Source organism: Arachis stenosperma, chromosome 4, assembly GCF_014773155.1.
Source record: "Arachis stenosperma cultivar V10309 chromosome 4, arast.V10309.gnm1.PFL2, whole genome shotgun sequence".
NCBI classification, from domain to species: Eukaryota; Viridiplantae; Streptophyta; class Magnoliopsida; order Fabales; family Fabaceae; genus Arachis; species Arachis stenosperma.
This window is the reverse complement of record NC_080380.1, coordinates 137,376,978-137,390,827: the sequence shown is the minus strand read 5'-3', so window position 1 is coordinate 137,390,827 and position 13,850 is coordinate 137,376,978. Positions and strand designations below refer to the sequence as shown.

Genomic DNA, 13,850 nt, shown 5'->3' with positions numbered 1-13,850 from the left:
GACAACCAGCCTGACCTGGGATCGACAGAAGATCGCTATGTGTCCTCTGAAACGTAAGAAGCTTTATTATTTAATAAAATCTTGTTATGTATTCTGTGAAACAATATGGGGTGTATTCTGTGCATCAAGTTGGGTGTATCTTGTTCACTAAGTTGGATGTATATTTGTTTTGAATAACATGAAATCTGTTTAGACTACCGCTGTCAACTTGGGAAGTGATGATTCCTCTCAAAGACGCACAGAACAGAGTAGTGTAACCCTGCCGTCTCAGAGCATGTAATTTCTCTTCAAATAACCGTTACTTTTCTTCTTCTAATAACTTCTACTTCTAATTCTGTATATATATTTTTTTAGAAAAAAAAGCCCTTTATTATTTTATTCAAGAAAAAAAAGGCAGCAAAAAAAAGCAAAAACTGCAACTATGTAAGTTCTCAAAAAACAAAGCCCGTCTTCTTTTTGAATTGTTCGGGTGTATTTGTTGACCTTCTTTGCATGTATTTTAGGTTGACTCCGGACAATTCGAATATGATGGTTGTTAGGGAACAAACGCAGTCGGAAGCGCTTGCAATGTGAGATATGCAAGAATATTTCAACCTTATAACCTTAATATTTTCAAATATGTTGTTAACCTTTCATTTTTATTCTTGTTTAGAGTCCCGATCCAATTTTTTGTGCCGCCATCCCAGCAAACAACCACTGACGCAGATTCCGAACCAACCCCTATGCTACAGATTGAAGGGGCTAGAGAAACGTAAGAAAATAGTATTGGGTGTATATTTGCTTAATGTTTGGGTGTATATTTGCTAAGAGTTTGGGTTATACTCTTCCTGATCGATTTTGTGCAACTGTGCAGCACTCCTGAAACCCCCAAACAACATCAAGAAACAACACCCAAGCTTCCCCCAGCTCCAACAAAATGTAAGTTAATTAGACTAGAATCAATCCTTGCTTGTCATCCGTATATTCTTATTCTTACTCTCATTCTTATACATACTGATGCAGTCATCCAGACGCCGAGGACGCTGCTGCCCTGTTGATGATGGCACGGACAGCAAGCTATGTTCCTAAAACAGATCTGCCGATGCCATCATTCAGCCTCGGATTGACAGATTCAAGCCAGGAGGGGGCGTCGACGCAGGAGACAGAAAGGGAAAAATCTCAGAAACTGCAACTATACTGGAACAATTGGACAGTTTGGTCCAAAAGTTAGCAAGGGAAAAGACGAAAGTCCGCAAATTCGGAGGGAGACTGGGGGAGAAAGTTCTGCTAAGTTTGAAACACCGGGGGGAACAAATCAAATTCCGGATGATATGAAAGAAAAGTGCTACATCTGGGGGACGAGACTGAAGGAGGATGCAAAGGGTGATACTAACGAGTTTGAGGAGATATGCACTGTGACTGGCCAAGGAGAGTACATTTTGATGAGAAACGCACCTTGCATCCCTCCAGGCAAACAGTGATATAGAATGTCAGGTAATTTTAGACTAACATTAATGTTTACACCAAAGTCAACTGCAATGGTTATTAATTTAAAATTGATTTCTAGGTTGTATCTGCCATCTGCCTCATCCTAAACCAGAAAAAGGAAAAGAGGTTTCATGCACAAATATACTGTCTCCCCCCAGATATTGTGGTAAGTGTTACTTCTACGAACTTTGGGTGTATTTTATGCATTGGTTTGGGTGTATTTTTTTAGCTTAGATTGGGTGTAAGTTGTTTATGTTCATGTTTTCATTTCTTGTATTGCAATTCTTGCAGAGCATGGCACTTTCTGATCACCAAAGGGGGAATTCATATCTCCGAAAACGAACAGAGAATTCAGGGTGGAAGCCTACCCCAATTTCATTCCCTTCATAGATAGGAAAAAATTAAGTTCGCATCCATATGTAAGTTTTTGTTTCGTAAATTTGTTAGTACGCTTATTTACTTATATGCCAAGTAAAATAACAGACTGTTGAAATGTGGCAATCTTTCAGATTTTTGCTCCTGTTTGCCACTCGGGACATTGGTGGTTATGGCTGATAAATACAAGAACGCGGAATGTCAAATACTTGACCCGCTGCATAAAAAAGCTCCAAGCCATGAGAGAAAGGACATTAATAAATTCACTGTAAGTTCCCTCTGTCTTCTTTACTTTAATAGATACGTCTGTTTTGAAAGTTGAGTTGGGTGTATATTCTATATTCAATTGGGTGTATATTCCATATTCAATTGGGTGTATATTCCATATTAAGTTGGGTGTGTCTTGTCAATTGACTCGGGTGTATTACTGACTTGTTTTGGTATTTAAGGGATATGTATTTTCGAGATTGATAGCATATGCCGGCGGGAAACCTCTCGAGAAAGGCGAAAAGGAGAAGGAAATTAAAGCCCCATATGTTAAAATTCAGGCCAAAAAACAAGGTATAGATTTGTGACTGAACCTTAAACTTTCCTAAATGAGATTTGTAATTTATTTTCTTCGTTTTCAGCTATGACTGCGCTATTTACGTAATGAAGTGGCTTGAGTTAATAGAGCCGGAAAACATTAAAAAGGGGAAGTATGAATGGGATAACTGGACACAGGTAACTGTCTTTAGAAGTATATAACTCTGTATTACTTTACTGAATTAATATTTCTGTTTAAACATAACATACTTTTTAATTGTAGGAGGAGGTGGACCACTACAGAGTGGAATATGCTTCCCGGATACTATTTAGTGAGTTGAATAGACAGAGAGATCAGGCAATTAGAGAGAGTAGTGCTATAAGGCTGTCGAAGCCATCCTCTGTATTATTGAGTCCGTTCTGTCAGATTAATTCGAGGATATAGAAACTGGGTAGTTTGTAAATTGAACAAATGATGTAAATGTTTGCCATTCAATTTATTCAATGTATATTTTCCCATAGTTAAACTATCTGTGCTGCTAAACTGTCTGTGATGTATTAAAAACTGTATTACAGGTGGTAAAACATAAAGCAAAAATCAAGGCATACGCATTATAAATTGTTACACCCAACGCTAGTCTAATAATACACCCGAGGTTGAGTAATAATATACACCCAATTGTCTGTCAGTATTCAAAATGAATGAATTACAACTACTAAAATATGAAAAAAAAAAAACATCAACTGAAAAATACGCCCATAACCTGTGAAATTTTACAGCTTTTGTTCTATATGTATCTATATATGTGTCTATATGTAAATTGTCTATTAACAAAAATACACCCAAAGGTAACAGGGATTTACACCCATACTCCCTATAACTATACACCCAAAGAGTTATCCCCTGCTGCTGGTACCCTGAACTGATAATTTATAACTTGTCCCTGGTATTGGCTGCTACTTGAATGCGCCGCTGATGCAGCATCAAACAGGTTTATCTGAATATAACACTCACGCATTAGCAAACAATTAACTAGAAAAATAAACTCAATCGCCACAGATTTAAAGAACATCACATTTACCTCGCTTAAAACTTTTGTCTTCTTTTCTTTGTGGCATTTGCAATCTGTTTCTCCAGCTTTGAACCTAGCCTGTTTTTTGGACGTCCTCTTGTTCGAATCCTTGGCGGGCTTTGAAGCTCGTTAACGGATTCCAAGTTGGCGTCTTCGTGGGATAAAGAAGATGTCCCCTTCCTTTTGGCTTTTACTGCTTCCATCTCAGCCATGACGTTGTCGTACGCACGGTGCAGAATTGCAGTCAGCTCCTCTGATTCGGAGGCAAATTCGCAAATATTTTGCAAACGGAAAACAAGTTGGTCGAACCTTGCTTCTTGGCTCAATTAGTGGCTCGTCGTGGCTGCTCTTGATGTGTGTGTGTTGCCTCTTTACCTTCTTGCTCCATCGTTCCAGTATGTACCTAGGGGACACTTGGCTTACTTGTTCGAAGCTTAACACGCTTAGTGCGTGACGGCACAGTATCCCTCTCGACTCGAATAATAAACATTGGCATTTTACCTCGGCTGCAACTGAGTCGTAGGTAACCGCGAACTTGTCCAATATTGAGCTGGAAACTTGTTCTCCAACTTCGTATACTGAATAGCCTAGAGCAGAATTCTTTAATCTGGTGATGCAATTCGTCTTTCCTCTGAATTGGGCTTGGACTTCCCTAAACTTTGCTTGGGTGTACGCATCTTGAAACTGAGTTTCGATGGGGGATTTGGTTGCACATGGTATGACCGTATGAAAATCTGCAGCATCTGATTCTCTCTCTGCTTGCTCCCTGCTTCCGAGGCAATTATCGTACTGTTTGACGAACTGAATGAGCGAGCTGTTACGGGTGATGTACTTGTTAAAAAATGAATGCATGCTCTCGCTCCTTTGTGTGCTTCTCATCCCTGCCCAGAAGTGGTGGTCCAGATAGATAGGAACCCATATGTGACGGTCTTCGTACAGATCTGCATAATACACCCAAAACACTGTAAAATACACCCGAGAGACAGTACAATTTACACCCCTGCTGCAGAATTTAAAAACACATTACCTGAGAGCCACTTGTTGTCCGCAAGACCAAAATTCACCAGAAAATCGTTCCAATTCCTATCGAAATGAGTCTTTGCTGTGAGAGTTCCAAACAACATGGCTCATTTGTTGTTCGACATCGGCGTGTGCCTTGTACCCGTTTAATTTGCTTGGAATCTTCTTCATGATGTGCCAAATACACCAGCGGTGAACTGTTGTTGGCATACAGGCTCTAGAGCCCTTTTCATTGATGCGCACTGATCGGTGAGAAACCCTTTCGGAGCGTTTCCTCCCATGCAACGAAGCCAGCATTGAAATAACCATTTGAATGATTCAATTTCTTTGTTCTTCATCAAAGAGCATCCGAGAAGTGTTGACTGGCCGTGATTCACCCCGACAAAGAACCACAGACCAAATTATACCTGAAACGAAGTGCCATGGTCCAGAATGCAAAATCATTAGGTACACCCCAACAAATGCTTATAATACACCCAATGACACGGCCAATATACACCTCTGCTGCGGATTAGTAAAAATAAATTAATTTTAGCATCATAAAAAGGGACAGTTGTTACCTGTTTGTATTGTAGGTGGTGTCGAATGAAATGACGTCTCCGAAATACTCACAGGCGGCTCTGCTTCTTGCGTCGGCCCAAAAGGCCAGCTTAATCGATTGATCCTCCTCGAGTTTGAGCTCGAAAAAGAAATTCGGATTCTTCTCTTTCATCCTTAACAAATATTTCCCGAATTCCTTTGCATCTTCTTGTTCGGAAACATTCCGCACTTCCCTGGTAATGTAATTCCTCACGTCCTTTTCGATGAAATTTAACTCGCGTGACCCCTGGCAGCCGCAACAAATGATTGGTAGGTTTTGCTTGGTCTGATACCGGCCTCGTCGTTATTCTCTATCGTACGACGAATGGACATGCTTAGTTCCCTGTGCTGTTTGAGCATCTCTGCTTGCTTGGACAGCAGGGGTGTGAATGATCCAGCACAACCTTTGAAATGATCCAAGCACCGACATCCTTCAATGTGTGTATATAAATTCTTGCAGGACAGTTTAGACCGGCTGTCGGATTGGTCTTCTCGGTTGGAGATATTTTAGATTTCCATTTTCCCCTCTGCTACATGTAATCAGTTGATTCTTAATCTCGTTTCCCTTCCTATTTGTGCACCGAACTCTTGTAGAAAAACCTGCAGCCTTGGCGTAGTTCCTGTAAAATTTTCCGGCATCTTCAAGGGTCGTAAAGGTCATTCCAACCTTCGGAACAAGCTCGTCATCAACAACAGAGAGAGGCTGCACAAAAACCGTGTCAGAACTGTGAATACACCCATAAGTATGATACAAAACACCCAATCATGGCTAATATGATACACCCGAACCGAAACAACTCAACTACAGAATGACCTTTAAAGCCATAAACTCTCAATACACAGACTGCAGAATACACCATGTCAAAAACTAAAAACACACACAATCATGTCTGATATAATACCTGAACAACAACAACTCAATTAAAAATAACAAAAAACCAGTAAAGTGTACATACACCCACTTATAGCTAAAATACACCCAAAGAAGAAATTGATCTACACCCGAGCGTCTGCTATAAATTCCAGGTAATTAAACAAGTTCAGCAATTTTTTAAACTACACAATGCTATACAATTACTGTAAATCAAACCTCAGGAACTTCGTTAGATTCAAATTCATCTGCTATAAATTCCAGGTAATTAAACAATGTTCAGCAATTTTTAAACTACACAATGCTATACAAATTACTGTAAATCAAACCTCAGGAACTTCGTTAGATTCAAATTCATAATCCACATCGCCTGGATTCAACGCAGAATCTGAGCTTGAAGGATCCATTATCTTCAAAACGAGCTCGAACTTTGATTTCAGAAAACAACAAATCAAGAGAGAAAAACGAAGCTCGAGATGCAGAAACAGAAAAAGAGAACGTAAACGAAGAACATACCAGTGAGAAAAGAAGAGGAAAAGATCGATGGAGAAGAATGAGGAAAACGCGCGAGAAGAAGCACAACGAAATCTCAAAATAACGAAAACGAAGAAGGAAACAAATATTTTAAATTTGGAAGTTATATATACGCGGCATATTATATAGCGCGTGTAATCAACGTACCAGGAGGAGCGCGTATTTTAAATTTATTGTTTAATAAACTTGTAAAGCATACAAGCCCTAATGGCTTGTATGCAGAGCTTTTCCGATAATAAAATAGCAATTTTATTAAAAATTTAAATTTTTTGACAACTAAATCTAATTAAATTAACTCAAATTTAATAAAATACATCACTTACACAATTGGCGTGTGAATTTACGCACTTTTTTTCTTTTTTTTTTGTGTCTTTTCATTTTCTTTCTCATGTGTTATTATAGTTTTTTTTCTTTGTTTAATTTTTTATATTTTTTTTTGTTTTATTCCTCTTAAAAGAGAGCGAAATAAAGAGAAAGAATTTTAAATTATGTAAAAATTATCAAAAAAATAACACCAAATTTTTTTAATAATAACACACAAATTATTTAATTTAACGTAAAAAATTTACTACAAACACACAGAAATATCTTTTTTAATGTTATATTTTTTTTTCTTTCTTTCTTTTGTTGCTCTTAGTTTTTCTTTTAGGAGTATTATTTTTCATATTAGACTTAAATAAATATGTATGTACTGTATTGCAATCTTATTTAGTTAAATGAATGTAGATTCACACTTATTGGATTGAATTTTTGTCAAAAATAAAATAGCATCGAAATTTATTATATAACACAGTAAAATTAAGCAGAATAAGTACAAAAATTTGAAAGAGAATGAATAATGTCATTTACGTAGAAAAAGAAGACGACGTATCTGATATATAAAACAACACATAAACTTTTAAACAATAACACCGAAATGTCTTCACTCAAACACTAAAATATCTTCATTTAAAAACTGAAATGTCTTCATTTTAACACCAGAATTTTTAACTAAATGATGTGAGAGTTAAGAATTTATTTTATAAAAAATTGAGTTACAGATTCACAAATTTTAATAGAAAAATAGAATAAGTGAAAAAAATTGTAAACAATACAGTGAAATTAAGTAGAACAAGTACAAAAATTCAAAAGTGAATGAACAGTGTCATTTACGTATAAGAAAAAATGACATATCTGATATATAAAATAACACATAAATTTCTAAAGAATAACACCAAAATATTTTCACTCTAACACTAAAATTTCTAACTAAATAATGCGATAGAACTAAAAATTTATTTCATAAAAATTTAAGTTACAGATTCACAAATTTTGATTAAAAAAATAAGTGCAAACATCAGTAGATAACGTAGTGAAAGTAAGTAAAATAAGTGCAAAAATTAAAAAAAAAAAGTGAACAATAATATTATTTACATAAAAAAGAAGGTGAAGGTGACGATGGTGATAATAATAATAATAATGGTGACGATGATGACGACAATGATGATGATGGAGAAAAAGAAAAAAATTCAAATAAAAAAAGAAATAGTAGAGATGGTGATAATAATAAAATAGTGTACTCACACTAGATCGAAACTAAACTTACCCATGTAAGATGCTCTCCGTGTGTGACAAAGGCATCTTGCATGGATACAAGTTTAGTTTCAATCTAATGTGGATACATATATCAGTGTTTTCATTTTTTATGGATACAAATAGTCATTTATTCAAAAATAATACTTTTCATTAAAAGAGATTAGAATTAATGCAAAACTAAATAATTAATAAAATTATTGAAAATATTTAATAATAAAAAATTAATTAAAATTATTACATATACAAAATAAAGCTCAAACTCATAATATTTATTTCAATCAAATGAATTAACTACTTAATTAATTCAACTTAATTTAAAGTTTAATGCGATATATTTCCAAACAGGAAAAAGTATATAAAATCATGTACTCTTATGTTCATGCCATATATATGGCAAAATGATATGTTCGAAGAGAATTTTTCTAATTTTAATTTTATTTATTGCAATATCCATACCACTGCACAATAGACATTAATTATTACCTTTCTCATAGTATCCACCCATAAAGTAATTTTGTGTAATTAAATATTGGAAAATGCTAGTTGTATAATATTAATTAGTCTTTTTAATCAGCCTTTAATTAAATTTAAATAATATTTAATTATTTTTTTATTGTAACATGTTCCTATTTTGTAGATACATATCTATAATTAGATTTTAATTTAAATTTTAAAACCCACCCACTTTATTGATGGTTATGGTAATTTTACTTTACTTTCGTAACTTCACGTAACAGATATAATTTTTTAAATTTCTTATTCTACAACACATTCACACGCATTAGTGAATCTCAAACCAAAAAGGATGCTGCCAGCTGAATTCTCTATCTCATCTTTATTGGTGAAGACTATCACCACCTTTCAGCTGAAGCACTTTCTCATTTTGCATTGGTGAAAGGTATCATTATTTTTTACACATGTGTTTATGTAATTTGTTAAGAAATATTATGTCCAACATTTTTAAGTATATTTTAATTTAAACATAAAAACATTCTGCTGATTTAATTGGAACAAGGTTGATCTTATTTAATTTTATTAATAAAGTTGTTGTAAATAAAGTACTTTCTAAGTAAGTAGTTTGAGCAAAGAAGCAAAAAAAAAATCTGGAGTTTAAGAGAGAAGATATAGTTGATATAGTCATAAAAATTCTGTTGTTATTTATCAATTATAACATATATAATAGTATGATATTTTATTCAAACTATTTTTAAAACACATCCAAAATCAGGCTAATTTTAAAAATTTAGATTTAAACGTTAATAATACAATTAATCTTTTGATTTTTTATTCGATCAAATGAATATAATATTTATTATTTAAATTATTAGTTGAATTTTGTTCGATACTTATTAGTTTTCAAAATTATTATAATCAACAATTATTTTAAAATTGTGTTGTTATTTTTCGATTACAACACATCTGATAGTATGATATTTTATACAAAATATTTTTAAAATACATCCAAAATCAGCCAACTTTAATAATACAATATAAACGTTAATAATACAATTAATATATTTATTTTTTATTCGATAAAATGCATATAATATTATTATTTTAATTATTAGTTGGATTTTTTCGATACTTATTTAAATATTAACTTTTTCAAAATTTTTATAATCAACAATTAATTTGAGTTGTTTATTATTTATAAAAAATATCTAAAATATATTATCATGGTATTAGTTGAAATTTTTATTACTTGGTTGGGCATTAATATTTATTCATCTTAATTTTTTTTATTGATGTTATTGGTTGATATTTTAGATAATGGTTGGAAATAGTTTATTTCGTAAGTTTATTACACATTCAAAATAATACAATCGAACTTACAATATTGCTAAAACACATCCAAAAATTTATCAAATAACACAAATTTTTTTTTTTGTCTTACTGATCCAAAATGTTTAACCAAATGGACACTTAGCTATTAATTTGCATATAGTTTAATTAATTACAATTTTTTCTTTTTCTACTATTATAATGACCATTATTTTATTTATAATCTTAGACATCAACATGGCATTTGTGATAGACTTGTATACGCAGCCGTCGTCAGAAGAAATTCACTCATTTGATACCCATATTGATATGGACGATACAAATATTTGTAATAGTTCAAGCAATTCTGCTACAGAAACTGAGTGCACGACTGAGATAGTTGCCATTTTTTATTTTGGAATTTTTTATAATGTAACAATCTATTCTTCTTATATTTATGGCCGACTTTTTTACTTGCATTCTAGTTATAGTTTATATTTTAATACATATATTCCTGTGAACACATCCAAATATCCGAGTAATGACACTATAAATATATATATGCACGTATTATTTTGTCATTCTTGTGCCACAATCCTTGTTAGTATGTATTGTTTTTTTAGGTCATAAATCATCCCACCATTTCTGATGAGGAGATTCCAAAAGTGGGGATGCTATTTGGAACCCTCGAAGAAGCACGCCAATTTTACTACAACTATGCCAATAAAGTGGGATTCGAGCCTCATATAAGAAACACTAACTTCGACAAGAATGGAAGGACACCCATTAACCAATCCATACAGTACAATAGAGATGGATACTGAACAAAGAAGAATCTGGTAACCCAAAGGTCAAACACAGTCTCATCTGTACACTGTAAAGCTCGCATCTATGTGAAACTTGACAAAGAGCTTGGAAAATGGAGACTGTCGAAGGTAGAATTGGCTCACACGTATCGGTGTGATCCCAGTTTATCATGGATGTTCAAGAAAAACAGAGAACTCTCCATGCACGTTAAGGATGTCATTGAGCGTAACGACCAGGCTGGTATACGACCTTCGAAGACTTTTCAGGCGCTTGCTGATGAAGCTGGTGGTCGTTCTAATCTGAAATTTCTTGAGAAGGATGTTAGAAATTATATATCTGGTAAACTCCGAATCAATGGAGATAATTCTGATGCGCAACAGATGCTGGACTATTTTATCAGGATGAAAGAGCAAAATCCGAATTTCTTTTATGACATTTGTGTCTATAGTGACAATAGTCTCAAGCATGCATTTTGGGCAGATGCTCGATCAAGAGCTGCTTACGAGTATTTTGGTGACGTGGTGTCATTTGACCCCACATACAAGCTCAACAAGTAACTTCTTTTTCTTGGTCTTTTTTAAAGACTCATTAATTTAGTCAATCACTGATTGCCCCACGTGTTGATTTTTTATAGGTATGAGATGCCAGTTGCAGCATTTGTGGGTCTCAATCACCATGGAAGGCCATGTCTTTTCGGGTATCTTTTATTGGGCAATGAAGAGACTGAGTCCTTTGAATGGATCATGCAAACATTTATAAAATGTATGGGAAAAACACTAGATGAAATCTTAACTGACCAATGCGGGGCCATGGCAACAGCCATTCGAAATGTCATGCCAAACACCAGGCATAGATTGTGCATTTGGCACATCACGAGGAAGATACCCCATAAACTTGGAAAGTTGAGCCGATATGAGGAAATTAAAGCCACAATGCGTGGAATTATCTGGGAGTCTCATTCGCGAGAATCATTTGAAAGTTCTTGGTATGACTTCATTAAAGAGTAGACCCTTCATGACAACAACTGGCTTACTAGTATGAATACACATCCAAAAAACTTGTTTGGTCTGTTTATTTGTCGTTTTAAGTATTGACTAGATTTTGTAAAAGAAATGAACTTATGCTAAATATCCTTTCATGCATGTTTAGTGACACAACATAGGTGACTATTTTAATAGCAAATATGTCTTTCAAAGTGCAGATATCTATCATATTCGCAATATATGGGTCCCTGTTTTTCTAGAGCATGAATTTTGGGCTGGCATGAGGAGTACACAACGGAGTGAGAGCATGCATGCTTTCTTTGATAAGTACCTAACGTGTAGGAGCAGTTTAATTCAATTTGTGCACCAGTATGACAATTGTCTTGCAGATAAGGAACAGCAGGAGTTGGAATGCGATGCAGCAGATAATAGGGGTCTGATCCCATGTGTATCGAACTCTCCTATTGAGAAGTAGTTCCAATATGAGTACACGAACTGCATATTTCGTGATGTTCAAGCCGAATTTGTCAAAAAGTGCGACTGCAACCTATCTCTAAGGGTAGTGAAGGACAACCAATACTTCTATGAAGTGACTCAACAGAAGATAGTTAAGGGGATGTCTATTTACAGCGAGTATGAGGTTGTGTTTTGTCCTATCTCGCACCAAGTTAGGTGCAACTGCTTCAGGTTTAAGTCATATGGTATCCTCTGTTGCCACATCCTATCGGTTTTATCCCATTGTAGGGTTGACAAGGTGAACTCGTCGTATATACTTTCTCGGTGGAGCAATAATGTTTATCGTAAGCACACCCATATTAGAAGTAGTCACGACTCACGGCGCTCTGATGAAAGCATGAATATATTTAGGGGACTGTGTGTTGACTTCTACAATGTGGCCCAGGACTTTGTGCATGACATGGAGGAGGCTGATATATTGTGGTCCGCTTTTGCAAGTGCTAAAGTGGCACTTAGCGAACATCGGGCAAAACATTCAAAAAGCATGCGCACAAGTGAGTGTCCTGATGGATTAAATGCTTTGCAGAGCCCTCCTCATGTGGTACCTAGGGGGCGTCCAAGCTTCAAGAGACTGGAGGCGGATGTGGACCGGAAAATTAAGAATGGTACTAAGAAACGTCGAGCTAGTAGTAAACATACAAAGGTTAGTTATGACGGCCAGGGTTTGGACAATTATCTTGCTCTGGTTATATTTTTTCAAGTGTGGAGCCTGTTGAATTTAAGATATTTTTATATGTATAGGAAGTTGCAGCTGTTGAAGGAGACAAACATTCAAACAAGGCCACTGAGAGACGCATTACTGCTAGCAAACACCCTAAGGTTTATTTTACTGTTTATTGCTAGAGAGTATGCTATGAGTTTTGTATGTTGTAATTTAAATATTGTTCATGTATGGATGCAGGATTTTGCTCCTCTTGAAGAAGATTGTTTCACCGACAACACCGTTTGTATCCCTGAACATTTTCCTAATGCAACAAATACGCAAATGGATTCCTTAAGCTCGGTGGGATTTACAACATTGTTGAATTCGTTCCATAACCCTTGTATTCATGTAAGATTATTGCATCAGAGAACTTTTTATTTATATACTAAGTTGTATTCATCCATTCTTTGTTGACATTAGTTTATTGTATTTGTTTGTAGGCACATTCTTATAGTAATATTGACTAAAGGATAACACATGCAATAACAGCTCCAGCATCTACATATTCCAAATCCCAATTTCATATTAGGGTGCATCCTGTTTTTTTTTTTTTTTGACAATTTTATTTCTATTTATGAATTTTCGATGTGTTCTATTTTTTTGTGTAGAACAAGAATATCATTTTTGATGTGTCATAAAAGGGTAGGTATGTTTCTCATTTTTAGAGTGGCAATTTGTTTAATTAATATAGAGGATCGTACTTGTGCTATATTACTTAGCAATTGCAAAGGCAATGTTCATTGGTTCAAATGAATAAATTTTAGATGTGTTCAGGAATCCATTTACCATATGGGATATATTTTGGATGTGTTGCAAGTCAGTCTAGTTCGTGATTAGAAAAAATTTTACTCGCCATAACCAAGTGTAACGTACGACCAGCGAATGAACAATTATAAAAAAGATGAACATAGCAAAATAATTAAGGCTAATTGAGTCACCGAACAACATCAAAAATGACATCCGAGATTAAAGAGCAAAATATATCTATTTTAATAACTAATTACATCTTAACGAAACTGCAAAAATACTTGACAAGTCCTTTAGAGGACAACAAGAATCAA

At 34.6% G+C, this 13,850-nt stretch overlaps 3 long non-coding RNA genes across 3 annotated transcripts; all 3 read left to right on the top strand.

Annotated features, from left to right (window-relative positions):
* Positions 1 to 543: 543 nt before the first annotated feature.
* LOC130976760 (uncharacterized) lies at positions 544 to 917 on the top strand. The gene is made up of 3 exons (XR_009084747.1): positions 544 to 569; positions 653 to 751; positions 854 to 917. It is a non-coding gene; the product is annotated as an uncharacterized LOC130976760 (long non-coding RNA).
* Positions 918 to 1,448: 531 nt separating this feature from the next.
* Positions 1,449 to 1,779, top strand: LOC130976762 (uncharacterized). Its single transcript, XR_009084750.1, has 3 exons — positions 1,449 to 1,473; positions 1,547 to 1,633; positions 1,759 to 1,779. It is a non-coding gene; the product is annotated as an uncharacterized LOC130976762 (long non-coding RNA).
* A 612-nt stretch (positions 1,780 to 2,391) lies between these two features.
* LOC130976759 (uncharacterized) lies at positions 2,392 to 2,789 on the top strand. Its single transcript, XR_009084746.1, has 3 exons — positions 2,392 to 2,403; positions 2,472 to 2,565; positions 2,651 to 2,789. It is a non-coding gene; the product is annotated as an uncharacterized LOC130976759 (long non-coding RNA).
* The last annotated feature ends 11,061 nt before the right edge of the window (positions 2,790 to 13,850 follow it).